Source organism: Bubalus kerabau, chromosome 19 (genome assembly GCF_029407905.1).
Source record: "Bubalus kerabau isolate K-KA32 ecotype Philippines breed swamp buffalo chromosome 19, PCC_UOA_SB_1v2, whole genome shotgun sequence".
Taxonomy (NCBI): domain Eukaryota; kingdom Metazoa; phylum Chordata; class Mammalia; order Artiodactyla; family Bovidae; genus Bubalus; species Bubalus kerabau.
Window position 1 is genome coordinate 35,919,844 of NC_073642.1, and position 26,600 is coordinate 35,946,443.

Sequence of the window (26,600 nt, forward strand, 5' to 3'; positions counted from 1 at the left end):
GCTGAGTGCCAACGAATTGATGCTTTTGAACTGTGGTGTTGGAGAAGACTCTTGAGAGTCTCTTGGACTGCAAGGAGATCCAACCAGTCCATTCTGAAGGAGATCAGTCCTGGGTGTTCATTGGAAGGACTGATGTTGAAGCCGAAACTCCAATACTTTGGCCACCTGATGCGAAGAGTTGACTCATTTGAAAAGACCCTGATGTTGAGAAAAATTGAAGACAGGAGGAGAAGGGGACGACAGAGGATGAGATGGCTGGATGGCATCACCGACTCAATGGAAATGGGTTTGGGTAGACTCTGGCAGTTGGTGATGGACAGGGAGGCCTAGTGTGCTGCGGTTCATGAGGTCACAAAGAGTCAGACATGAATGAGTGACTGAACTGAACTGAAGGGCTCCAACTACATCCACTGGAAGCATTAATAAATCATCAAATTCAAGATTAGTATTTAAAGGAGAAGATACATGCTTCTCAAAGTGTGGTCCATGGATCAGAATATCTTGCTGTGTCTGATCAATGTGCATGTTCAGTCACTCAGTCATGTTAGACTTTTTACCCCACGGACCCCATGGACTGTAGCCCGCCACGCTCCTCTGTGGTTGGGATTTCTAGGCAAGAATACTGAAATGGGTTGCCGTTTCCTCTCTCCAGGGGATCTTCCTGACCCAGAGATTAAACCCACGTCTCCCACATCTCCTGCACTGCAGGTGCATTCTTTACTGCTGAGCCACCCGGGAAGCCCATCTTGCCATGATGGCAAGAAATATGCCTACAGGTGATTCTGTTGTACACAAAAAGACATCACTGAGCTACGGTGGGTCAGACTCAAACAGATGAGCATTGAGCATTGCTTTCTCCTGTGTTCCTGTTTCTGAGGACCTGCCTACCTTTCTACACCCTTTGATCTACCAGGGAAGCCCTTGCCTACCTTTCTTAGAAGCAGAAACTATTGGGATACAGGGACCTTAGGGATCATCAAGTCCAGGAACATTATCTTATAGGCAATACCATCAAGGTTGACAGAGCTCAATGACCTAGTCCAAGTTCATATGTTAGAGTGGAAGACAAATAGGTTCAAATGAGAGTAACTGGGGATTCCCAGGGCACAGTAAGAGTAGTAATTGAAACCAAAGGTAATCAGTAGTCAAATCCATTTCACCAAGGTTTACTAATCAAGAGACTTGCACGTCCTCCACGTGGCCTGGCGCCTAAACTAGATGTTTGCCTGAGTTGTTGTCCAGGAGTTTGGAATCAGCTGTGTCCAGTTCCAGCTCAGCTGGTTAGGACTGGCGAGGACCGCCTACCTGACCCCCAATTATTGGGCACGCCTGAGCTTCCTCCATAACCTTTTGACATCTGAGGGCCGAGAACTCCACCCTCAGATCTTGTTAAGCATCCACCAGTTTGCACGTGCGGAGGCCTGCACTTAGTCACGCCTGCGCAGAAGAGGAACATGTCCCTTTGCATAAACGCGTTTGCCCCAGGCTCTCCTACTCCCCATGCGTCAGGCCCTGAGTGTAATCGCTCAGTCGTGTCCCACTCTGTGACCCCAAGGCCTGTAGCCTCGCCAGCCTCCTCTGCTTCTTCCTCGTCCAGTGAATACCTGAAGAAGATTGCCTTTGGGAGGCGGATCTGAGGCTTGCTTTTCAGTTTCCTCTCCTGGCAGCCTTGTGAATAACCCCTCTTCCACTGCAAACCTAGGCACCTCAGCGTGTTTTTCTTGCTGCGTGTCGGGGCAAGACCAAGCTGATGAGGTAAGGCAGTTAATCTTGGTTCTGCCACCGAGTGGATCCGAGACCACCTATTTTCCATTATCTGTCCCACCTCTCTTGTCCACACTTCCTCAACAGATTTGAGCAACTAAGTGAATATTCTGTCGTGCTAGTGACCAATGATGTGTATTATGGGCTTGGGCTCTAATTATTTCTCCTTCCTGGTAATCTAGTAATGCAGTTACTTTGTCTCAGTGGTACAAGAGAGGTATGTTATGTAGACAATGGTGTGATAGTTGGACTCTGGAGACCTGAGTTTAAGTCTTGGTTGGCAAACGTGATTAAGCTGTTGCTACTGGTTTGTTTGCTATTTGTTAGTAGTAACTGAACATGCGACCTTGGCAGAGTCATGTTCTATATTTTCATTAAAAGAAAATTTTCCATTAAAAGAAAATTTCTGCTCCTGAATTTACTGGAAGTATTCTTCAAAAAAAATTAAGGTAATGCTTAGAAAAGTTAAAAATCACTTTATAATTGATGCTATTATTACCATTTATTGCTGAAAGTAATATAGTATTGCACCTGTTTTTAAGAATAAATCACTGATATCATGTTTTTTCCAAAAAGGATTTATGGTGCCTTCAAAGAGCATAATAAAACAGAAAGAGAAAAATATCAGGACCAAAGAGAAAGGGAGAATATAAAGGTTAGAGTGTAGCTCGGCTCATAGAAGAGGACATTACAGATATCCTAGGCATCATTCACATTAAGCTCTTTGATGTACCTTTAAACAGCTCTCACCTGGGGAGATGTGTGTCCTATAGCACTTTAAAAAATTGTTTTTTCGATGCTTAAATGAGGGCACTTGACTGGTATCAGGGAGAACTCTGCTGTGTACTCTGACTGGGGCAGGGGAGTGGGTGTCTCATGGCTTTGGTTTTTTCTCCATGTGCTTTTATGTTTCTAGGTAGAGGCAATAGTGTTAGATGACATTGTAATGAATGTACAACCCAAATCACATTTTCAGAAGTCTTTAAGATAAGTAATATACATGAGGAGTATCTGAAAAAATCTGCTAGGGGATGCACAGCTGGGGAGCAGGTAAACACAACTTTTGTGAACATTTAAATAAATTAGAGGTTAGTAAAAGGGAATGAGGGGTGGGGAAGGGGTTCATGCTGTGCTCATTTCTTCAAAAAGGACATTCTGTGACATCCTGTGACAGCCAATTAAAAATGGATGAAACTAATACCTGTCTTTAGCACAAGATAATTAGACTGAATCTCTAGGATATATAACCACAGCTCACTGAAGCTCAGCTTTCACTCTCCTAATGGAAAGAAATGAAAATAGTGTGAAGTATAGGCAGAAGCAAAGATAATACTTTGAGATTGAAATGGTAAGAGCCACTTTGAAAATGAAGTGAAAGCTGATTGACTTCTAAGTGAAGAGAAAAAGAAGTGTTGTGGACTGAATGTTTGTGCCCACTCCCCCTGCCCCCAACTCACATGTTGAGATACTAATGCTCAAGGTGATGGAGGGAGGTGGGGTCTTTGGGAGGTGATTAGGTCATGAGGGTGGAGCCCTCGTGAATGGGATTAGTGCCCTTATAAAAGACTCTAGAAAGAACTCGAACCCCTTCTGACACAGTGAACAAGACACCGAATCTGCTAATATCTTGACCTTGGACTTCCCAGACTCCAGAAGTGTGAGAAATACATTTCTGTTTAAAGCCAGTCAGTGTATGATATTTTGGCTAAGGAAGCCTGAAGGGACTAAGACAGAAAGGAATGAAAAATGAGAATAAAGACTCAGGATTTAGGATGGATTAAATGAAGAAAAGGGGTTCAGTGTCTTTAGTGGGGGTGCAGACAGACATGTACTGGGACTTCTCACTCTGCTTCCCACCTGGGTTTGACACTCATTAGATAAATACTTGGAGGGCTAGACTTTTGCGTTACTTCTGATCTATATGTGGAAAATGTCTCATGAGCCTTAGTGTGAGGTCAGTGCTCCTCTTGGTAATAAGACCAAATGATGGATTTGGATAACATCTGAAGATATTTACCATTAACAAAAGAGAAGGGAAAGTGGATTAAAAGAAGGTGGGGAGAAAAGGAAAACATGAGAGGAGGAGGAGAGCATTTCACTCCATATACCCTTATGCTTTAGGGAAAATGTTTCTCAAACTCCTAACATGTAATTGTTTATCAGCAGGAGCCGTAGAAGTTGCATTTCTAACAAATTTCCATATGGTATTGGCAGAGCTGATCTGGGGACAAATATCCACTGCTATCAGGGTTTAAATTTACTCTTGGGGAATAAGACTGTTACTATTTCTAGTGTGGACTCTAACTTCTTCTAGTTTGTTGACCACATTGGGAAAGAACTTTAGGAAAAAGGCTTTACAAGCCAAGAGTCTCCAAGAGGAATGGCGAGGGTTAGCCATTGTCATCCATGTATATAAAGGCTGAGCGTTCATTAGAAGGTCTAACTACCCTGCTCTGTGGCAGGACCATGTAGGGTAATATGAGACTGTGGATTGCTTAGTACAAGTGACTTCTCATGTGATGCCTAATAGCATGGTCAGGTCAGATCAGATCAGTCGCTCAGTCATGTCCGACTCTTTTCAACCCCATGAATTGCAGCACGCCAGGCCTCCCTGTCCATCACCAACTCCTGGAGTTCACCCAAACTCATGTGCATCGAGTCGGTAGTGCCATCCAGCCATCTCATCCTCTGTCGTCCCCTTCTCCTCCTGTCCACAATCCCTCCCAGCATCAGAATCTTTTCCAATGAGTCAACTCTTCGCATGAGGTGGCCAAAGTACAGGAGTTTCAGCTTTAGCGTCATTTCTTCCAAAGAAATCCCAGGGCTGATCTCCTTCAGAATGGACTGGTTGGATCTCCTTGCAGTCCAGGGGTCTCTCAAGAGTCTTCTCCAACACCACAGTTCAAAAGCATCAGTTCTTCGGTGCTCAGCCTCTTCACAGTCCAACCCTCACATCCATACATGACCACAGGAAAAACCATAGCCTTGACTAGATGGACCTTTGTTGGCAAAGTAATGTCTCTGCTTTAGGAAATAAAAAAATTATGACATGAGTTCTACAATGACTTTCCACATTCTTCTGTATAAAGCCTCAGTCTCCTGTCAAAATGATAAGCAGTCTTCTCTCTATCCTGGTAAAGCAATAGAATTAGTTGTGAATGCCTTCAGCTGTAAGAAATAGAAATCCTGACCAACAGAAGACTAATAAAAAGACCTTTATTTTTGTCTCATAATGACAAGTCTGAAAGTAGGTCCTGGCTGGGTTTGATTCAGTGGCTCAGTGATGTCAGTTACAGTCTGGACAATTCTCTAGGCTTTGTACCTTGTGGTAACACCTCCTTTCAGTGCAGGAGGTATAAAAGCGGTGGCATCAGTCATAGCTGAATCTTTTATTAAGAAAGAAAATCCTTTCTATTAATAGACCAGAAGACTGTCTTATACTTCACTGGCCAGAACATTGCAGGTGCAGTGTTTAGCTCCTTTAACTCTGTAGGGAGACAGGCCAAGAAAAATGAACTTGGTGAAGAGTGTTGGTCAACACATCGTGTCTGCTAGAGAAACGGACTCAGATCTCCTATTCACACTAAAATTCACTCATCAGAGACAAGTTTGTCGGTCAGCCTCCTGTTCATTCAAGCTCTTGTCCCATGAAGTGGCAGGTCATTCTTGCAGCCAGCCTTTGCTGAGAGGGTATCCAGAAGGGAGTTGGCAGTGCCCTGGAAAAACGTGGCAGATCATGTTTGCCCCCCCGCATGGCTCTGTGGCCTCCCAGGCAGCTGTGGAGCCACAATGTCAGGGCCTGCTAGGATTCTCCAAGAGGCCATTGTTGCCTTAGGCCACTCTGCTCCTCTTGTAGCAAGTACTGATTTGTTTTCCTTCCTAATATAAGCTCATGTAATCCTGATCTGTTTTTGAACATTCTTTTTTCCTACGGAAGGACTAATTTGACATGTGAATAAACTTCACAAAATTCCCTTTAATTACTTTCAAATTAGTTTTGTCCATAGGAAGACACACGTGGTAATTCTGATTTTCTCCAGCAGCTGTTTGAAAGTGCTCATGGATGACTCCATCAGCCATTGGAAAACTCTGTCATTACAACCCTGGTCTTGGAGATGCCATGAGTTACACAAACAAGCATGGAACAAAGAGCCCAGTAGCTAGCTCTCCAGTGCTTCACCAATACCTCTGAGTGCCTCATAAACTGATTTCACAAGAACCAGGGCTCCATGGACAACACAAGTCTCTGCTAAAGAACAGGGCTAGATAGACAAGCACATGGTTTCATACTTAGTTATTAGAGGCTTAGCTTTCCTTCGAATCAGAGAATTGAATCCACACTAACTTATGTCTCTGCCACATGGAATTCTCACCATTTGACCTCTCTTTCTCAGAGGAGTGAGTCTGGGTATATTTAGAGAAGATTCCCCACTTTGGGGAGAATAGCAACTTTATACATTATAGTTCTGTGTTACCACAAGAGCCAGAACAATAGAAGAATTCTCCAATCGTAAATTCCTGTCTTCCCCTTGAATAGTTGCCTCTGGAAGCAATCTTGTTCAGAGAATATTTGTTTGGAACCTTTTCTATTACACTGATCTAAAGCATATGTGAGACTGTTTTTTTTTTAATATGCTTTCAAGGAGCTTATAAATGTAGGTAGGAAGGTAGGACATCCATTGTGAAGCCACATTGACAGTAAATGAATTGGGGGTGGAAGAGCAAGTCACAGCTCAGATGCTTCAGTCTCTTCAGGTTCTTACCGAGGTTTAGTAGATTTTCTTAAGTAGGCTTTTTCTACTTACTATGTGCCCTTAGAAAAATTTCCAGAGATTAAATTTTCAGCAGCTGTGAATGGTTTTTTATCACTGGTGAGACGGTTCATGGTGCTCATACCGCCATTCTAGAAGTTGATCTATTTACATAAACTGTTAATTCTAAGAGATCTTTCTAATTTCCATATTGACTAAGTAAGTTAGAGCATGATAAATCTCTTCAGTCGACCCCATGGACTATACCCTGCCAGGCTCTTCTGTCCATGGGATTCTCCAGGCACAAATACTGGAGTGGGTTGCCATTCCCTTCTCCAAAGTAAGTTAAAGCTAGATTAATTAAGTCATAGCATGTGGGTTAGTTATCTGAAAGTTGTTGAGAAAAACCAGCTTCCTGTGATCTTGTTTAAACCAAAAAAAGTTTAAGTTCCTCTACCAAATATAGTTTATGAAAACATTCAGTCTTAAGGTTATAAGCCAACAGTCATGTAACTGTTAAAAGAAATATTTCAATTTTTCCTCTTAGTATATAGATGTATATAGACAAAAGCAATCTTATGGTCATGAGAAAGAATAAGCATGATTTTCACTTAAATTCTGTGGCAATTAATATGCCAACACTGCAACATTCCCCTTTATTTCTCATTTTCAACAAAGGTAATTCATAATCTGCTTTCCATTCTCAAACTTATTTGAACAGATCTAAAGTTTTAGTTGCTATTGAAACATGAATTATGAATAAAAATGTGGAGTCTAATTTATTTCTGAACTGTTTTTGGAGCAGGTGAATGACATAAATGAAAGCAGCATATTTGACTCTAGTTCTTGGGGGCAATTTCATATCTGAAATTACTTTCTCTAAATGTAATGACACTGAATCTTCTCTACATCTCTGCTGCATGGGACTTACCAAAGAGAATTCAGTTGCAACCAATAGATGGCAATGCAGCAAGACCCATGCAGGGCTTGGATCACTTGGGATCCACATGGCAATGACTAGTCCCAGTAATCTGGCAGCTGTAATGTTATTAATATGTTATAACTCTGTGAAATAATGGAGGTTTGACTGATGCCCCCTATCAGGGGTGAGAAGAATGCACTCAACCTTGATTGTTTGGAGAGAGCTCACAGGGTTGGTGCCAGGTAAGATACAGCAAAATGCCAAGTTCTTGTCTTGTATCATATCTGTGCTCTGCAAGCTGATGTCCATTCCTTAACACTCCTGCTCCCATGAGAATCTTCCCATTCATCGTGCAGGCCGAACTTGAGAGAGCTAGACTTCAGAGCTTTTAGGCAACTTTTTCGTCAGGGCAGAAAGAGTGGGATCAGATTAATGGTTACAAATTAACAGCATAGTGTATCACGCTCACTCTCTGTGAACAGTCTCTAATGAAATGAAATTGGGGATTCCAAACATACAGTAATCCCTGGGTTAATATCTGGTAGCACCATTTCATTCTTGACAGTTGAGCCTGTGTAGTTTTCATAATTAATAAGACTGTTGGCTCTTCATACAGGAGGTGAAGAAATGTTAGATGATGACCGTTTCATTTCAGCCTTTATCCTTCTCAGCTTCACATTTAATTAGTATATTCAGAGTTTCAAAGGAAACCCACTCCCCTGCATTGTATGTATTAACCTCATTTGCCTGAACATCTGAGAACTGTTAATAGAACTGGGTGTTGAGGTTTACTTGTCTTTGCTGAGAAAAGCACCATCCCTGCCCCTTGGTGACCTCAATCCATATTTCAGTGGTTACTGCCTTTGTGAACAGTTCGTTGTAGTTTTCCATTACTGACATCACTGCTCTGCGCCTCTCTGATGTTGAGAAGACCATTAGCATTTCTGCATCTTTCTTTAAAGTCATAAACTGATAGGCTGGCATTTTCAGCTTTCAATTAAATGACAGGCTTGGGATAGCCAGGTCACTGGGTCTTAAAGTTTTGCAAGCTATACTTCACTTGCAGAGTGTATACTCTTCCCACCCAAGCACTTTCCAAGGGGTGAAGGTGGGGTGGGGCAATCTGTTACCCTTCTTTGTTCAAGAACATCAATCCCTGCCTTTGTCATCACTAAAGTTCTGTTTGCCACGTTGGCCAGGATTTGTATCAGGTGTGCCTGGAAATAGAATGACAGGACCTCTGTCTCCCTGGGAGACAGGCTGTCTACCCTACACTTTCATTAAGCTCTAACAGAGGACAGAATGCTATGTATTGGATATCACTATAATGGTTCTTACTGTCTTGGGAATTTAGAGGTTACTTTTCACCAGGAGGATGAAGGAAAGTTTTATAGAGTGACGTTTAACTTGTGTGATCACCTTGAATCATCAGTGGTATTTTGACGCTGACATACAGGAAAAAGAATCTTAGAGGGGCAGCAATAGCTGGCTAAGTTGTGAAAAAACCCACCTGCCAAGCAGGAGATGTGGGTTCGATCCCTGAGTCAGGAAGATCAATCCACTGGAGAAGGAAATGGCAACCCACTCCAGTATTCTTGCCTGGAAATTCCCATGGACAGAACAGCCTGGTGGGCTACAGTCCATGGGGTTGCAAAGGAGTTGGACGTGACTTAGTGACTAAACAATAGTCACAAAAACAAGGGATGGAGAAAGTGTGGTGTTGGAGAGTAAAAATGACCTGTTATATTTAGTTAAGGTGGATTGAGTTTGGCCTGCTAAGGAGTTGGTATTTAATTATGAGAAATAATTAGAGGATTTGCGGGAGAGAATGTGGTGAGTCCCTGGGGATTTCTAACACCTTACAACTTTAGTTTCTCAGGCCATAGCTTCTGAACCATTTTAGAGTTTAATTCCTTCTTTGAATTGCAAATTCAGATTTCAACACTGTGTATATTACTTGAAGGAATTGTGGAGGATGAAAAAACATCCTTGGGCTTTGGTTCTGTCAGCCCTATCTTGACCATCACAATCCGATGCTCTGATTGTCCTGGGTTATGTTAATTGACACAGACAATCAGATGCTCTGATTGTTCTGGGTTATGTTAACTGACACAGTTAGTGAGTCCAGTGCAAGACTGGTAGTGGATTGCAGCACATGCGTGTGTGCACGCACGCACTCACACTCAACACACGTATTCTTTAGTTTTGCTTCTTTAGTCACTACCTTTATCTTTCATAATTTAAACTTTTTTCTTTGTTTATTTTGCCTGATACTGCCTCACCAACTTTGTTACTACTTATCTTTTGCTACTGTTTAACTTTGAGTTTTTCTGTATACTCATATTTTAGATAGACATATACAGATATACGTGCTATATTTTTAATACTCATTTTTATAACTTTTGTCTTTTAACTGCAGAATTTAGCCTATTGACATTTAATGATTGACATACTTGGATTAAATAATTTGTACTGTTGTACAATTCTGTTTTTCTGTACTTTAATATATTTTTATTAAATATAATTATATTTAATATTTAAAATATGTACAATGTAAAGTATTAAATATGTAAATATAACATTTATATATAATATGTGAAATAAATATACATATTTTCCTTTTATATATAGCTATATATTTATCAGATCAGATCAGTCGCTCAGTCGTGTCCGACTCTTTGTGACCCCATGAATCGCAGCACGCCAGGCCTCCCTGTCCATCACCAACTCCCGGAGTTCACTCAGACTCGCGTCCATCGAGTCAGTGATGCCATCCAGCCATCTCATCCTCTGTCGTCCCCTTCTCCTCCTGCCCCCAATCCCTCCCAGCATCAGAGTCTTTTCCAATGAGTCAACTCTTTGCATGAGGTGGCCAAAGTACTGGAGTTTCAGCTTTAGCATCATTCCTTCCAAAGAAATCCCAGGGCTGATCTCCTTTAGAATGGACTGGTTGGATTTCCTTGCAGTCCAAGGAACTCTCAAGAGTCTTCTCCAACACCACAGTTCAAAAGCATCAATTCTTCGGCGCTCAGCCTTCTTCACAGTCCAACTCTTAAAACCATTCCCCCTAAATATGTTTCCTGGGGTATGTTCTCTTTCATTCCTTTTTTGGGGGGATTGATTATGTCTTTTATAAGCTTTCTTTCTTCACTAGTTTAGAATTAATAAGACCTGTTTCTTTTTATTTTACTAATTTCCATGCAAATTTCAACATGAATTCCTAATTTATAAAATTCCATTAATTAGCACCTTTTTTTTCTGCTCTAGGACAATACAAAATCTATAAAACACTGTAACTCAGTTTATCCCATCATTTATATGCTACTTTATTATATATTCTATTTTAAAAGAATCCTAAAAGGCTTTGTGATAATAATTAGTGCTTTATACAATGTTCATCTAGATTTGCCTCCATATTTAGCACTGTCTTTGTTCTTTGTTATTTCTTGAATCTTATACATTTTTATTTGGGATAATTTTCCATGTGTCTGAAGTAGAAATCCTTTAGAATTTAGTGCAGGTTTGCAGAAGCAAATTGTTTTTATTCATCTTGAAATGTAATTTTGCTTTCAATATTTAAGGGTTTTATCACTGGTTAAAGAATTCTAGATATGTAGTTTTTTTGCTTTTTTTTTTCCCTAGCACATTGAATGTATTTGGTTTCTAGCTTTTTGTTGTTGCTGTGAAACAAAGTGATCTATTTTATTTTGTTAGCTGATTTAAGATCTCCTGATCATTGGTGTCCTAAAGTTTTTCACAATGATGTATCAAATTCTGTAGATTTGTATGTAATATAATTAATATATACAAATATTTATATCTTTTTTTCCTTTAGCGTGTTTCATATTTGTTGGACTTTCTGGATCTAATGTTTGGAGGCTTGAAAAAATTCTAGAAAATTCTCATTATCTCTTTAAAAACTTTTAATTCTTCCTATTTTATTTTTCTGGAACTTCAATTAGTTGCATGTTATATTTTTTCAATCTTTTTTTCCATTTCCTTAATCTCTTTTTATGAATAATGTTCACATCTCTATCTTTCATGCTGTGTTATGAATAGTTTGTTTGGAATTATCTTTTAGTTCATTATTTCTCTCTGGCAGTATCTAGAAGGCTGACACTATCCACTGAGTGTCAAAATTTACAGTTTCATCTCTAGAAATTTTGTTCTTTTCATATACGTATTTTCCCATTTATTATGATTCCCTGGCTCATTTTCAACTTCCCATTTATTTCTGTAGACTTCCCAGGTGGCGCTAGTGGTAAAGAACCTGCCTGCCAATGCAAGAAATGTTGAGAGAGGTGGATTTGATCCCTGGGTGGGGAAGATCCCTTGGAGGAGGAAATGGCTACCCACTCCAGTATTCTTGCCTGGAGAATCCCATGGACAGCAGGTGGGCTACAGTTCTTAGGTCTGCACAGAGTTGGACATGACTGAAGCAACTTAGTACCCACGTATTGTAATCAGTTCAGTCGCTCAATCATGTCCAACTCTTTGCGACCCAATGGACTGCAGCATGCCAGGCTTCCCTGTCGATCACCAACTCCTGGAGCTTGCTCAATCTCATGTCCATTGAGTCGGTGATGCCAACCAACCTTCTCATCCTCTGTTGTCCTCTTCTCCTGCCTTCAATCTTTCCCAGCATCAGGGTCTTTTCTAGTGAGTCAGTTCTTTGCATCAGGTGGCCAAAATATTGGAATTTCAGCTTCAGCATCAGTCCCTGAAATGAATATTCAGGACTGATTTCCTACAGGATGGACTGGTTGGATCTCCTTGCAGTCCAAGAGACTCCCAACAGTTGTCTCCAACACCACAGTTATAAAGCATCAATTCTTTAGTGCTCAGCTTTCTTTATGGTCCCCACTCTCACATTCATACATGACTGCTGGAAAAACCATAGCTTTGACTAGATGGACCTTTGTTCGCAAAGTAATGTCTCTGCTTAATATGCTGTCTAAGTTGGTAATAACTTTTCTTTCAAGGAGAAAGCATCTTTTAATTTCATGGCTGCAACCACCACCTGCAGTGATTTTGGAGCCCCTCAAAATAAAGTCTCTCACTGTTTCCATTGTTTTCCCATCTATTTGCCATGAAGTGACGAGACCAGATGCCATGATCTTTGTTTTTTGAATGTTGAACTTTAAGCCAGCTTTTTCACTCTCCTTTTTCAGTTTCATCAAGAGGCTTTTCAGTTCCTCTTTGTTTCCTGCCATAAAGGTGGTGTCATCTGTGTATCTGAGGTTATTGATATTTTTTCCTGGCAATCTTGATTCCAGCTTGTGCTTCATCCAGCCCAGCATTTTGGATGACGTTCTCTGCATATAAGTTAAATAAGCAGGGTGACAATATACAGCCTTGATGTACTCTTTTCCTAATTTTGAACCAGTCTGTTGTTCCATGTCTGGTTCTAACTGTGGCTTCTTGACCTGCATACAGATTTCTCAAAAGGTAGGTCAGGTGGTCTGATATTCCCATCTCTTGAAGAATATTCCACAGTTTGTTGTTATCCACACAGTCAAAGGCTTTAGCATAGTCAGTGAAGCAGAAGTAAATGTTTCTAGAATTCTCTTGCTTTTTTTACAATCCAATAGATGTTGGCAATTTGATCTCTGGTTCTTCTTCCTTTTCTAAATCCAGTTTAAACATCTGGAAGTTCTCGGTTTATGTACTGTTGAAGTCTAGCTTGGAGAATTTTGATCATTACTTCACTAGAGTGTGATATGAGTGCAACTGTGCGGTAGTTTGAACATTCTTCGGCATTACCTTTCTTTGGGATTGAAATGAAAACTGACCTTTTCCAGTCCTGTGACCACTGCTGAGTTTTCTAATTTTATTATAACAGTTACTACATATTCTGTGTAGAATAGTAGTGTTCTGATAATTTTAAAAAGCCTCAAATTCCTTCTATCAGGGTTTCCCTGATAGTTCAGTTGGTAAAGAATCCACCTGCAATGCAGGAGACCCTGGTTCAATTCCTGCATTAGGAAGATCTGCTGGAGAAGGGATAGGCTACCCTCTCTAGTATTCTTGGGCTTCCCTTGTGGCTCAGCTGGTAAAGAATCCACCTGCAACGTGGGAGACCTGGGTTCGATCCCTGGGCTGGGAATATCCCCTGGAGAAGGGGAAGCCTACTCACTCCAGTATTCTGGCCTGGATAATTCCATGGGGAATTGGAATATAGTCCATGGGGTTGCAAAGCATCTGATATGACTGAATGACTTTCACTTTCACTTCACTTTCAAATTCCTTCAAGTCTAAACCTAACATTTGTTGTATTTAAAATTTTGCCTACAGTGTAGTTTCCCTGTTTGTGTTGTGATTTTTGGCTAGAGCTGTTAACATTAATTTTATCTAAGGGAATATTTTTGAGGTCTCCAACGACAGTCTGTGCTTGCAACTGCTAGTTCCATTGCTGGTGGTGGATTAGTCACTAACTAGTGTCTGATTCTTGTGACCCCATGGACTGTAGCCTGCCCAGGTCCTCATGGGATTTCCCAGGCAAGAATACTGGAGGGTTTTCCATTTTCTTATGCAGTGAATCTTCCCGACCCAGGGTTTGAACCTGCATTGTAGGCAGATTCTTTATCACTGAGCTACCAGGGAATGTACTACTAATTCCTTTAGGTGATAGCCAATGCAGAATCACTGTGAAATTTCAATTGAGTTTTGTTGCATGGTTTGGTTTGCTTGCTACCTTCTATGAAATCTGGATTGTGGTTATAAGTTCTCAGGGAAACTTTCTTCCTGTTTTCAGTGCCCAGTTTGAGACTATTATATTTTTAGCCTAAAGGTATCTTTTTTACCCTTACATTGGGGGTAAAACCCATTAGAATTTCAGTTTTATGGAGGAGAATCTTTTATAAGATTCCTCACCCTATGCTTGCTTTGCCTTATTTCCTAAAACTTACTCAGACTCCAAAGCAGAAGAAGAAGGTCTTCAGGTTCAGCAGAAACCCTTTTGCAAAGCTGACTTAGGCCCTCACTTATCTCTTCACTTTCTCACTTTATTTTAGCCTTCTGCTTGTTCCTTTTTGTGTCGCTATTCCTTATTTTTATTAATAAAAGAAAATATGTGTGTTCTATCTGAAAACTGGCCGCATATATCTGACACTAAATGAAACCAAACCTGTAGTTACTTTGAACTTAATTTCTAATTTGTAGATAATTTTGCCTTCATAGGTTTTCTTTTCATAAAACACTGAAATCAAGCTTTTGACTTTTTTCCATTCACTTTGAAAATCACTCCAAAAATCAGTGCAGTACTTCTTTTGTCTTCCTGATGCATGGCTTTGAAAATTCCTTCTAAATAGTCCCTGAGAATCATCAGATTCATTCATAAAATTATCTAAGAAAATTGTTAATAGGTATAGGAAGAATAGCTCAGTTAGTAAAGAATCTGCCTGCAGTGCAGGAGACCTGAGTTCGATTTCTGGATTGGGAAGATCTCCCTGGAGAAGGAAATGGCAACCCACTCCAGTATTCTTGCCTGGAGAATCCTATGGACAGAGGAGCCTGGCAGGCTACACAGTCCATGGGGTCGCGAGAATTGGACATAACTTAGTGAACTAAACCACCATAGGAAGAATAAGGAATGATTTGCTGTGCTGTGCTTAGTCGCTCAGTCGTGTCTGACTCTCTGCAACCCCGTGGGCTGTAGCCTGTGAGGCTCCTCTGTCCATGGGAGTTCTCCAGGCAAGAACACTGGAGTGGATTGGCATGCCCATTGCAGAGGATCTTTCCAGCGCAGAGATTGAATCCGGCTCTCCCAATTGCAGGCAGATTCTTTACCATCTGAGCCACCAGGGAAGCCAAAGAATGATGTAAAAGTCATTAAAAATACTTTTGTGGAATTACTCCTAATAAGTTCTTTCAGTACCTAATCTTGGAAGGTAACTGTAGCTTAAATAATCAGTGAGGTTGGAAGTTAATTTTCTTCAAGTGACCTTTACATAGACATGTCTTAGAAATGCTGTCTACACTATAAGTTATTGCTCCTGTCATCCATGCTGTTGGAAGAAGCAGAAAATAAATGGAAAATTTTAGATGTACTCTGAGAAAATCAAGTGATCCTAAGGAAAAATTGTTATTTAGGAAGAAGTATCTCTTACCACACCTGCTGCCACCCAATATTTTGTTTGAGAACCTATTTTTACCCCCACTTCTACCTATTTAACTTTTCCTTTATGAACATTTTTTCCTTTGTCTTTGAGCAAGGGCAAACTTTCAGTTTGCTTTATGAATCATTCAAATTACATGTTTGAGATGATATTTTCATTGACACTTGAACAAAAGCAGTTCCCTCTGTGTTTCCATCACAGGAAGTGGCAATTATGTAAGTAATCTTCCATTTCCCACCTTTGCATTAGTGACATTAGTAACTGAGGATTACATTGGTAGGAGGGCAGCCCTGGTTTTACTAATGCCATTAATTTCTTAGAGATGAGTGACAGCAAGATACAGCCACGCTGGAATCAATGCCAAGTAAATACACAATTCGTGGATTTTTGGGGAACAGGTGGAATGAAGAGAGATTCTGCTTTTGGTGCTATCTTTGTACTGCAGGCTGGTTGGTATGTAGTTAGGAATGTGCACTGATTTAATAAATTTTGAGGACAGAGGTTTAATAGAGGTTCAAGTTTAAATAGAAAGCCATCGTTACAAAAACCTGATATACAGTTTAAAACATTCAACTCCCTAAATATGAATATTAAAAAGATACAGAATTTGGTAACTTAATGTTTTAGCTCAGTGTTATGGTTCCATGCGACACATGGACTGCATTTATTCTTTTCAGATATGACCAGGAGAGCCGGAATGTCCCCTTTGGCCTGGCTAAACTTGAGACAGACTTCATCCTGACTCCTGGTCCTCTTCTTCATTTCCTTAGTACATTCACCTTAGAAAACTTGGAATTGTAAATTCTTTCTCTGTCCCTTTGAAGTATAACTTAAAAAAAAATAACCCACTTCTTGCCAGTTTTACAACCCAGGACAGGTTGATATTAATATATTCAAATCATCTAAGATGTAGGCTTCCATGGTCTCATAAATTGATCTCAACCCATGTTGATAACTTTGTTTTCTATATATTTTCTATGCTATGCTATGCTGACTCTGTGCGACCCCATAGATGGCAGCCCACCAGGCTCCCCCGTCCCTGGGATTCTCCAGGCAAGAACACTGGAGTGGGTTGCCATTGCCTTCTCCAATGCAGGAAAGTGAAAAGTGAAAGGGAAGTTGCTCAGTCGTGTCCGACTCTTCGCGACCCCATGGACTGCAGCCTACCAGGCTCCTCCGTCCATGGGATTCTCCAGGCAAGAGTACTGGAGTGGGGTGCCATTGCCTTCTCCAATGCAGGAAAGTGAAAAGCGAAAGGGAAGTCGCTCAGTCGTGTCCGACTCTTTCCGACCCCATGGACTGCAGCCTACCAGGCTCCTCCGTCCATGGTATTTTCCAGGCAAGAGTACTGGAGTGGGGTGCCATTGTCTTCTCCGATATATCTTCTAGATTTTCTAAATAGAGAGCTCTCTACTCTTGGGGAGAGGCTTTGCCTACATACTTAGAACATTTTTCCTCCATTTGAACCTCCTTTTCCCTATAGCTAGCTGTCTACCAAAATTCCATCTGTGCTTAGGACTCAGATGTGTGCTACAATCACCTTTCTAAACAGACACAGAGGAAGTGATTTTTTTTTCAGTCCTTTGTGCCTATTGTAATTTAATTTGTATTGTGTTTATTTTGGTACATACATGCTCTCTATCTTATGAAATCTTGGAAGGTGAGTTTGTGCCTAATGTATTTGTATCTTTCAGATGATCTAATATAGATCTTACACATAATAGAAAATATTTCTGAAAATGTGTTTGATGAGTGAAACAAATACATGAGCCAATGCAAAGTGGTGCCCTGGCCTCTCCCCCGCTTCAAAGTTGCATCTTAAGTGGTGCCTTTAAACTGGAACCCCCGAGGCCTCTCTTCCATTTCCTGTGAATTCTCAGGGAAATCGGGACTGTCAGTTCTCATTCCTGCTAACCAAAGTTATGGACACAGTCAGTGGAATCTCGTTCCTAGATCCGGAAGCCATGAATAAAGGTAGAGGATAGCAGAAGTGCCTGGGATGAAAATAAATGATTTGGGGACCCTACCCTGTGTTGGTCTATCTCAGATCAAACTCCTGTCTGACTCAAACAAGAAGTCAGTGCTATGTCTTATGTGAGGTAGCAAATCTGAAATCCCCAGTTCCTTCCACACATGTTCCTCCAACAACGACATTAAAGAAATGAGGGTGTCTGTTTTCTAGAGTTACAGGCCTTGAAATGTGGTGTAGGAAAAAATCGGTCTCCGAGAGATCTCGGCTAAAGTTTGTGGATGACTGGTGTGTCAAGGTGAGGCACAAGCTCATAGTTGCCTACCCTATGCCCATCCTCCCTTCTTCCTTGTTACAGAAGCCCACTCTCATTCAGTATGGCAGTGTACTAGGTAAATACTTGGTATACCAAGCTCCCGTGCTGGAAAGTGCAGTTCTGGCCAATGAAAAGAAAGTGGAAGGGACTTCCCTGGTGGTCCAGTGGTTAAGACTCCGCACTCCCAATGCAGCGGGTATGGGGTTCCATCCCTGGTCAGGAAACTAAGGGTCCTACATATTGTGGCAAAAAAAAGAAATTAAAAACGACAAGTAAGTGGAAGCCCACTGGGAGGTTTCCAGGAAAATTTTTCTCCTTCAAGTAACAAGAATCAGAAAAGCGGCACATGCCTTCAGCCCTTTCTCCTTTCCCCTCCTTCCTGTTTGGACCTTAGGTAATACTGTAATCCCTTGAAGTATAACACTGTTTTGGAAGCATGCAGGAGAAAGCCATGTGCTAAGAATGGTAGAGTGAGAAGACTGAAGGATTCTAGGACCTCGGTGGTATCTTGGTATAGTTGCATTAGTGCTAAGCTGCCATTTTTGAATTTTTTTTAATATGTGGAAAAATGAACTCAATTTGCTAATGCTAGTGTCCTTGGGTTCCTGTTACATGTAGAAAACTCACACCTGACAAATATATTGGATATGCCTAAAAAACATGTGGCTGATCTAACCTCCTGGATGGATCTGGCTCCTGGATGTCTCCTGGCATCTTCCATAGTTTCTCAGTTCACTTCTCAGTGAGTTAAATTCAGAGGATCCAACAGATAATGTCAAGGAAACACTGATGGATATTAGGACGGTAAAGCAAAAGAAGCAAGAATCCCTGAACCACACAGAAAAAGTCATCTGCCAAATATCTGATCTTGAACCAGCAATGTACTTTTGTGTTTAAACCACCAAGATTTGAGGGTCATTTGTTAGAATACCTAGTATTAACACTCCAGCTAAAATTCCACCCATCAGGAGAAAGTGTGAGATATTTCCTATATCAATTAGAGCATGTTTGGTTACAAACAACAGGAAACTCCAAATGTAATTCATTGAAGCAAGGATATTTAGTGTCTCACAAACCAAGGACAGGACCAGACCATCATTGGCTAATTTAATGGATAAATTATATTGACTCCATATTCCGTCTTTCTGTTCTGCTATCCTCAGGCTTTTTGGATTTGTCCTTGGACTTTTCTCCCCCTATAATTGTAAGAAGACTGCAATCGTTCCAAGGGTCCTAGCCAGATATGACCACATCTCCAAGAGACCATCTTTTCTCAGTGTGGCTCCCTAAGAGTGAAGGAATCTTCCAGGAAGCTGAGAGAAGACATCCCGTGTTTCATAGGACACACGTGAAGCACGTGCCCATGACTAAGCCAGTCGCTGGCAAGACCACCAGGACTTCCATGATTGGTTGCTCAGGTGGTTCAGACAGTAAAGAATCTGCCTCCAATGCAGGAGACCTGGGCTGTATCCCTGGGCTGGGAAGATTCCTGGAGGAGGAAATGGCAACCTACTCTAGTATTCTTGCCTGGGAAAACCCATGGACAGAGAAGCTTGGGGGACTATAGCCCACGGGTTCGCAAATAGTCGGACAGGACTGAACAACTAACTCTATCAGGGTTTGTTGTCCCTGGGGCTCCTGGTGGTTCTGCTGCTGCTGCTAAGTCGCTTCAGTCGTGTCCGACTCTGTGCGACCCCATAGACTAGCCTTCAGTAAAGCATAAGGATGCCTAGAGGAGGGAAGATTTCTTGCATAAAATGGGAATTCCATCAGGAAAGTCAAAGAGGTTGGGAGTGGACATGGGTAGATGTCCTGCACTACCTGCTACCTCCTCACAAACCACTGACAATAATACTATCGCTGGAAAAGATTCCAGATCTCAAGTACAAAACAGGGACTAATAAAGGAGTATGTTTCTGGCCCATCTCTGGGGTGATATTCTGCTTCTTAAAAAGAGTGGGGACTTAAAGAGTGAGTACTCAGACCTGCCGAGTCTCCCCTGTGTCTGCCTCACGGATGGTCTCCCACCCCTCCTCGTCTTTGATGGCCGCTGCTTCCTGCTCCTGAGCTGCAGTGCCTGGGAGTTGTGGCCTCTGTCCTCCTAGCAGCCCCAATCTTCTCAAAGCCTCAGGCACCTGCGTCTTGTGGGCTTTCTGAGCTTGCCCCCTTCTCCCCTAGCTGTAGACAGCTGCCTCCAGTCATAAAGCCCTGACTGCCTCCGAGGGATTTCCCTCAGTCCTTCTACAATTCCTTCTTTCCTCCCTTGCCTTGGGGACAGCTTGGACCAAGAGGCAGGATGGGAACAAGGGAGGGGCTCCCACTATGAATTGTGGATACTCCTATTTGTGATCAGGTTCTTTGAGAATTAAGTTACAAAATCCTGGCTCGTCAGTGCTACTCAAACAAAATAGAGGAAGGAGAAAGGTAAACACACACACACACACACACACACACACACACACACACACACACACACGTGTATGGTGGTGGTGGTTTAGTTGCTAAGTTGTGTCCAAATCTTGTGACCCCATGGACTGCCAGGCTCCTCTGTCCATGGGATTCTTCAGGCAAGAATACTAGAGTGGGTTGCCATTTCCTTCTCCAGGGGATCTTCCTGACCCAGGAATCGAACCTGGCTCTCCTGCATTGCAGGCAGATGATTTACCAACGGATCTATGAGGGAAGCCCGTATATGAATATGTGTGTATATATGTATATACACACATGCATGTGTATCATGCAGATAAGCACAGCTGCTATTGCTCTCATGTCTGTAACTGATCATGAGGCCATAGTTGACACTGATTATTTTCTTCTTCCACTATTCATCCCATGTTGTCCTCTACACAGGCATGCTCTCTCTGGGTTCTTTTCTTGGTGGCCTGATCAGAACCTTTCTTCCTGAATCATGTGAGTCTTTAGCGGTCCTGCCTTGATTGGGTCGTTATGATCTTGCAACAGATTTGCAGGCACTGCATGTTGTCCTGTTGCATCCTCTGGCTTCTCATACAGTCTTCTCTGCCCCTACTGTGTAGCAGCAATGCAGTTTCCTTTTGACAGATTGAATAAATCATCACAGCTAGGGCAGTAACTCTTCTCCCTGTTAAATCCATGGCATGAGGAACCTGAAATGTCTAGATGGCAGTTTTAACTTTTAATTTAATGGGATGGTTTGTGCACCTTTTAGTTGAAATCTTTTCCGCTTGGGAACTAAGACCTGTGAACCACCAGGATGCAAGTTTGCAAAGATGGAATATGAAGTGTAATAGTGGAAAAGGGCCACTTCTATCATCTTTTACTTTTAGGTCTATGTATAATTGACAACGGGAGAACTAGGCCCTTGTATTGGTCTCTGGTTTTAAAACATATTACATCTTGAGAAAGCATACCAACCTCAGTGAGCCTTGGTAAACCATTCTATTCTTTAGGCCAACTGCTTCTCAGTCACAGGCTCCATAAGATGAGGGAGTAACTTGAGTGCAAGCTCATTTCTGAAACCTCCATCCCCTTTTAATCTGAAATAGCAATGGAGGCCCAAGAGATTTATAGAGGTTCAGGAATTTTCAGTTTTATCTGAGACACCCAAGTATCCCAATCTCACAGTCCTGATCTTTTGAACAATGCTCTAACCTTAGCACTGGGGACTTAAGTGCTGAACAACCATAGAGGGGGATCAATTAACAGGAGCTGGATCCATGGAGGAGAGCAGCCCCTGCTGGTGACAACCCTGGAGCCAGACAGAGAGGGGAAAAACTACTCTAAGATTTACAGTCTTAGCTTGAGTTCTCCTGGGGCAAGGATTTATGTATAAAAGGTTATTATAGGAATGCTCATGGTGGGTGGTGCGGTGTGAGAGGCAGGATAGAGAGAGAGGGGTGAAAGCCAAGCAGCATTCCTTGGGGCGACACTATAGCTGGATCCTGCCAGAAGCATCTGGAGTGTACGCTGTGTCTCAGTTCTCCTGAAGCAAAGGAGCTGGGTTTTCTTACCCCAGCCATCTTCGTCACTGGTTAAAGGTGACCCCTCTCCCACTGCCCCTTAAAGTAAAGTCCCAGGCATTCCAACTCTTTGCTCTCTATAGAGGCAAAGTGGGCACCAGGAGCTTATACAGTTTTCTGGAAAGTAACTGCAGGGACTCCCTTGCAATGACATCACATAGAGGCTAGTGGAGTAGGGTAAGGTGCACACAGAAACCATGAAAAGAAATCCCAGGTGACCTGCGGGCAGTGGTGACATTGTCAGCTGTATCCACCTTCAGTTTCTCCTGGTGCCTTTCATTGCCTGGAGCCACTGGATGCCATGTGGCAAGGAAATACAGTTTCTTGTGAGATGCAACAGAGCAGAGAATGACGAGAATGGTCTGAGAAGAAACAGCCAATTGACCCTCTCCTCTCCAATGTCATAAATATTTTCCCCTGACATTAAACATTTTCTTTAGTGATTTTAATGTCTGTATAATATACCAATATACAGATGTACATGGCCACTTAAGGAATCTTTCTGTCAGAAATGAGCTCTTCCCTATTATAAATACTATTATGGAACAACTCTGCAGCTAGTGTTTTATCTTAATTTTTTTCCTTAGGACAGATAGTGCTGGTACTTTAATAGGTTTTATGTGAAGATGAGGATAGGTGCAGCTTTACTCAAATATTATAAATAAGTGGATGCCACGTGTAAAATTCTTGCTGTGAATGTATATCGGTAGGCAACATTTTACACATGGTCTGGATTCCAAAAGCCAGTTGGGATAATTCAGTGTTGGAAAATCAGTATGTATTTTTGTACTGAAGTGATGCTTTAATTGGTATTTAGGTTCCCAATATATCTCATGAGACTTCGTTTGGCTCATGAGATTTATTGGCAACCTAAATACCAATTATAACTTCACTTCAGTGTATATGAAATGGATATAAACATAGCTGAGCTGCTGAGTTACAATATGAATATTACCATCCTCTCCTCCTCTATTTTCTTTTGCTCTTCTCTGTCCATGTCTTCATGAAAGGCCATTGCCAAGCTGTGGAAGCAAAACAGCCCTACCCGTCATTTAAGCTTGAGTAGAAATTTGGATTATTATGAATCAGAAAGGATTTGCAATTAAATCTGTGTAGTTATGAGGGCCTTTATACCCTGGGAAAAGGGTTTTTAGGCACCCCTATGGAAGGATTTTTTAGAAGAGAAGGTAACTTTTTCTGAATTCATCCCATATTAGCCTGACATATTTTATTTTTGCTGTCAGCCAAGGTCAGTGCTTTGTATTCATCAGAAACAGTAAAACAGTGGCTTCCATTTTGAAGACATTTATTTGCTAGAAAACTAAAAACATAGAAGATGCTAGTCAGATGTGGCATGGAAGATTTTGTATAAGTAGGTGCATTCTTGTTTATTGGTTTATTAATATGGAATCTTTTGTCTTGTGTTTAATTCTATCTAGCTCTGTGGAAATATGAGTACTTTATACTTATAATAGATATAGTTGGATAATCACCACTGACTTTGCATCGAATCTGGCTTCAGATATTTGTAGCCTTGTTTTTTCAGAAAAGTTGACTGACTCATTAAAATAATTTAAGAAATTGATATTTTAGAATAGATCTAGATTTAAGGAAGATTGCAAAGATAGTACAGAGTTCCTATATACCTTCTTCCAGTTTTGCCTGTTATTAACATCTTGTAGTATGGTATTTTTGTCAAAACTAATGAAATGACATTGATACCTTACTGTTAACTAAAGCTCACTTAATAGTAATGTATCACTTCATGTTACTTTTCTATTCAAGGGTCTCATCCAGGATAACAAATTACATTTAGTCATCACGTCTCATTAGGCTTCTTTTGGCTGTGACAGGTTCTCAGATTTGCCCTGGTCTTTGTCTTCTTTTTTTGTCTTCAGGACTCTAGAATTTCCTTATTCACATGCAAATCAGAGCACCTGAAATGATTATTTTGTGAACACTAAATGATATGAATTTCTATCCATTAGACTACATATCTTATCTTACTTTCATTTTTCATATATAAGGTAAGAAAGATTTTTATATATATATTTTTTGTGTGTATGAAAATACTCCTAGCAAATTTCAGTTATACAATTCAACATTATCAGCTATAGTCAGCATGCTAGCCACTAGATCCTCAGGCCTTATTCATCTTGTAGCCGAAACTTTACCCTTTTACCAGTCTCCAGATTTTCCTTGTTTTCAAGAAATCTGATAGTTTTGGGGAGTTTGGGCCAAGTGTCTTGTTCAGTTCAGTTCAGTCGCTCAGTCGTGTCCGACTCTTTGTGACCCCATGAATCGCAGCACACCAAGCCTCCCTGTCCATCACCAACTCCCGGAGTTCACTCAAACTCATGTCCATCGAGTCAGTGATGCCATCCAGCCATCTCATCCTATGTCGTCCCCTTCTCCTCCTGCCCCCAATCCCTCCCAGCATCAGAGTCTTTTCCAATAAATTGGGGTTTGTCTGATGTTTTATTCATTAGACTGGAGCAGTGGGTTTGGAGGGAGGAGGACCACATGCCATTCTCATATCATATTAAGAGACTATGACTTATCACTGGTGATGTCAGGTTCCTTGTCAGGTTCCCCACTCAAATTTTTCCTTCTTTCCACACTGTCTTCTTTGGAAGGAGGTCACAATGCACAGCCCATGTTTTAGAAGAGCGGAGCCATGCTTCATAAATTACTTAACTTTAACTAGTTTTCATTTTAAATGTATATATATTTGTTAAAAAAAATTTAGGTTTGGCTCTATAAATATAGGTTCAAAATTATTTTTTCTTTATAGAAAATAATAATTTCCCCTAACCATATTTAATTTAAATTTTTAATCATAGCACCAAACCTTAGGTCACATTCAAAGATATATTTTCATATCTGAAAGACATTTATTGTTAAACTCTTCCAATTTCTGTATATCATGAGAAGTGATCATTTTTTCCCACATTAATCTGGATATTCAATAATCTGATAGATTACTTAGTATAATATACAATTTTCAATTAGATTGTGGAGAAAATCTTCATGCAGAGAAGATGTTTTGTCTGGCAGAATTGTGTGTTGTACGTCTTCATTACTTCTGCTGGGAAGAGATTAACTTTTCACTGTTGATCTCTACTGAGTTTTGTATGAAATAGAACTCTCAGGTAGAAAAGTGATTTTACTCTTCAACTTGCAGTGCTTTCGATATCCATCATAATTCCTGTCATATCCTGTGGATGTTACTTTGACCACTGCAGTCAGAAATCCTGATATAATCAGCTCAGTCTTGAGGGAGTTCTTTGACTCAAACCCATTAAGAGACTCTAAATGAGCCCCGCTAGTGGCTCTTGCTGGGTTGTGCTCACAGGTGAGTTTCCATCAGTAATTCGATCTTTTATTTTCGGCTCCTGTGCAAGCACTACCTTTTGTACAGAACACTGCCACCTTTGGAGCTTATTTGTGAAATAAAGGGAAACAGAAACTGCCAACCTTACTGTAGCTGTAAAGCAATTGAATTTAGAGCTGTTTTGAATTTGCTGGAAATGTCGTTTCATTTTGCACCTATATGTTTAAAGAGAAGACTATCAATTCATTTTATGTTAAACTTTATAGTTTTTATTTTTAATTGTAAGATAATTGATTTATAATATTGTGTTGGTTTCTGCCATACATCAGCATGAATCAGCCATAGGTATACACATGTCCCCTCGCTCTTGAGCCTCCCCCACCCCGCATCCTATCCCATCCATCCAGGTCATCACAGAGCACCAGTTTGAGCTCCCTGAGTCATACAGCAAATTCCCACTCTCTATCTATTTTACATATGGGAGTGTATGTTTCCATGCTACTCCCTCCATTTGTCCCACCTTCTCCCCACCCCACCATGTCCATAAGTCTATTCTGTATGTCTATGTCTCCATTACCCTACAAACAAGTTTATCAGTTCCATCTTTCTAGATTCCATATATGTGTGTTAATATGATATTTTAAAGAGGAATTAAGGAATCAATTCCATTACCATAGCAACAAAATTAATAAAATACCTAATAATAAGCCTACCTAAGGAGACAAAAGAGCTGTATACAGAAAACTAAAAGACTCTGATGAAAGAAGTCAAAGACAACATTAACAGATGGAGAGAGATACCATGTTCCTGCTTTGGAAGAATCAATATTGTGAAACTGACTATACTACCAAATGCAATCTACAGATTCAGTGCAATCCCTATCAAATTACCATTGCCTTTTTTCACAGAACTAGAACAAAAAATTTCACAATTTGTATGGGAACACAAAAAACCCCAAATAGCCAAAGCAAGCTTGAGAAAGAAGAATGGAGCTGGAGGAATCAATCTTCCTGACTTCAGACTATACTACAAAACTATAGTCATCAAGAAAGTATGGTACTGGCACGAAAACAAATATAAACCAATGGAATGAGATAGGAATCCCAGAGATAAACCCACATACCTTTGGGCAGCTTATCTCTGACAAAAGAGGCAAGAATATACAATGAAGCAAAGATGGTCTCTTCAATAAGCAGTGCTGGGAAAACTGGACAGCTATGTGTAAAAGAATGAACTTAGGATACTTGCTAACACTATACACAAAGATAAACTCAAAATGGATTTAAAATGTAAATGTAAGATCAGAAAATATAAACATTTTAGAGTAAAACATAGGCAGGGCGCTCTGTGACTTAAATCACAGCAAGATCCTCTATGACCCACCTCCTAAAGTAATGGAAATAAAAATAAATGGGGCCTAATTAAACTG

General features: G+C 40.8%; 1 long non-coding RNA gene across 2 annotated transcripts in view; it reads left to right on the forward strand.

Moving 5' to 3' along the window:
* Positions 1-1,309: 1,309 nt before the first annotated feature.
* LOC129634343 (uncharacterized) overlaps positions 1,310-26,600 on the forward strand; it is a 221,778-nt gene continuing 196,487 nt past the window's right edge. The window contains exons 1-2 of one of the 2 annotated variants that reach the window (XR_008705566.1): positions 1,310-1,755; positions 19,003-19,763. This is a non-coding gene — a long non-coding RNA (uncharacterized LOC129634343). Of the gene's footprint in view, positions 1,756-19,002; positions 19,764-26,600 lie in introns of those variants that run through there. The other variant, XR_008705567.1, reaches the window with a different exon arrangement.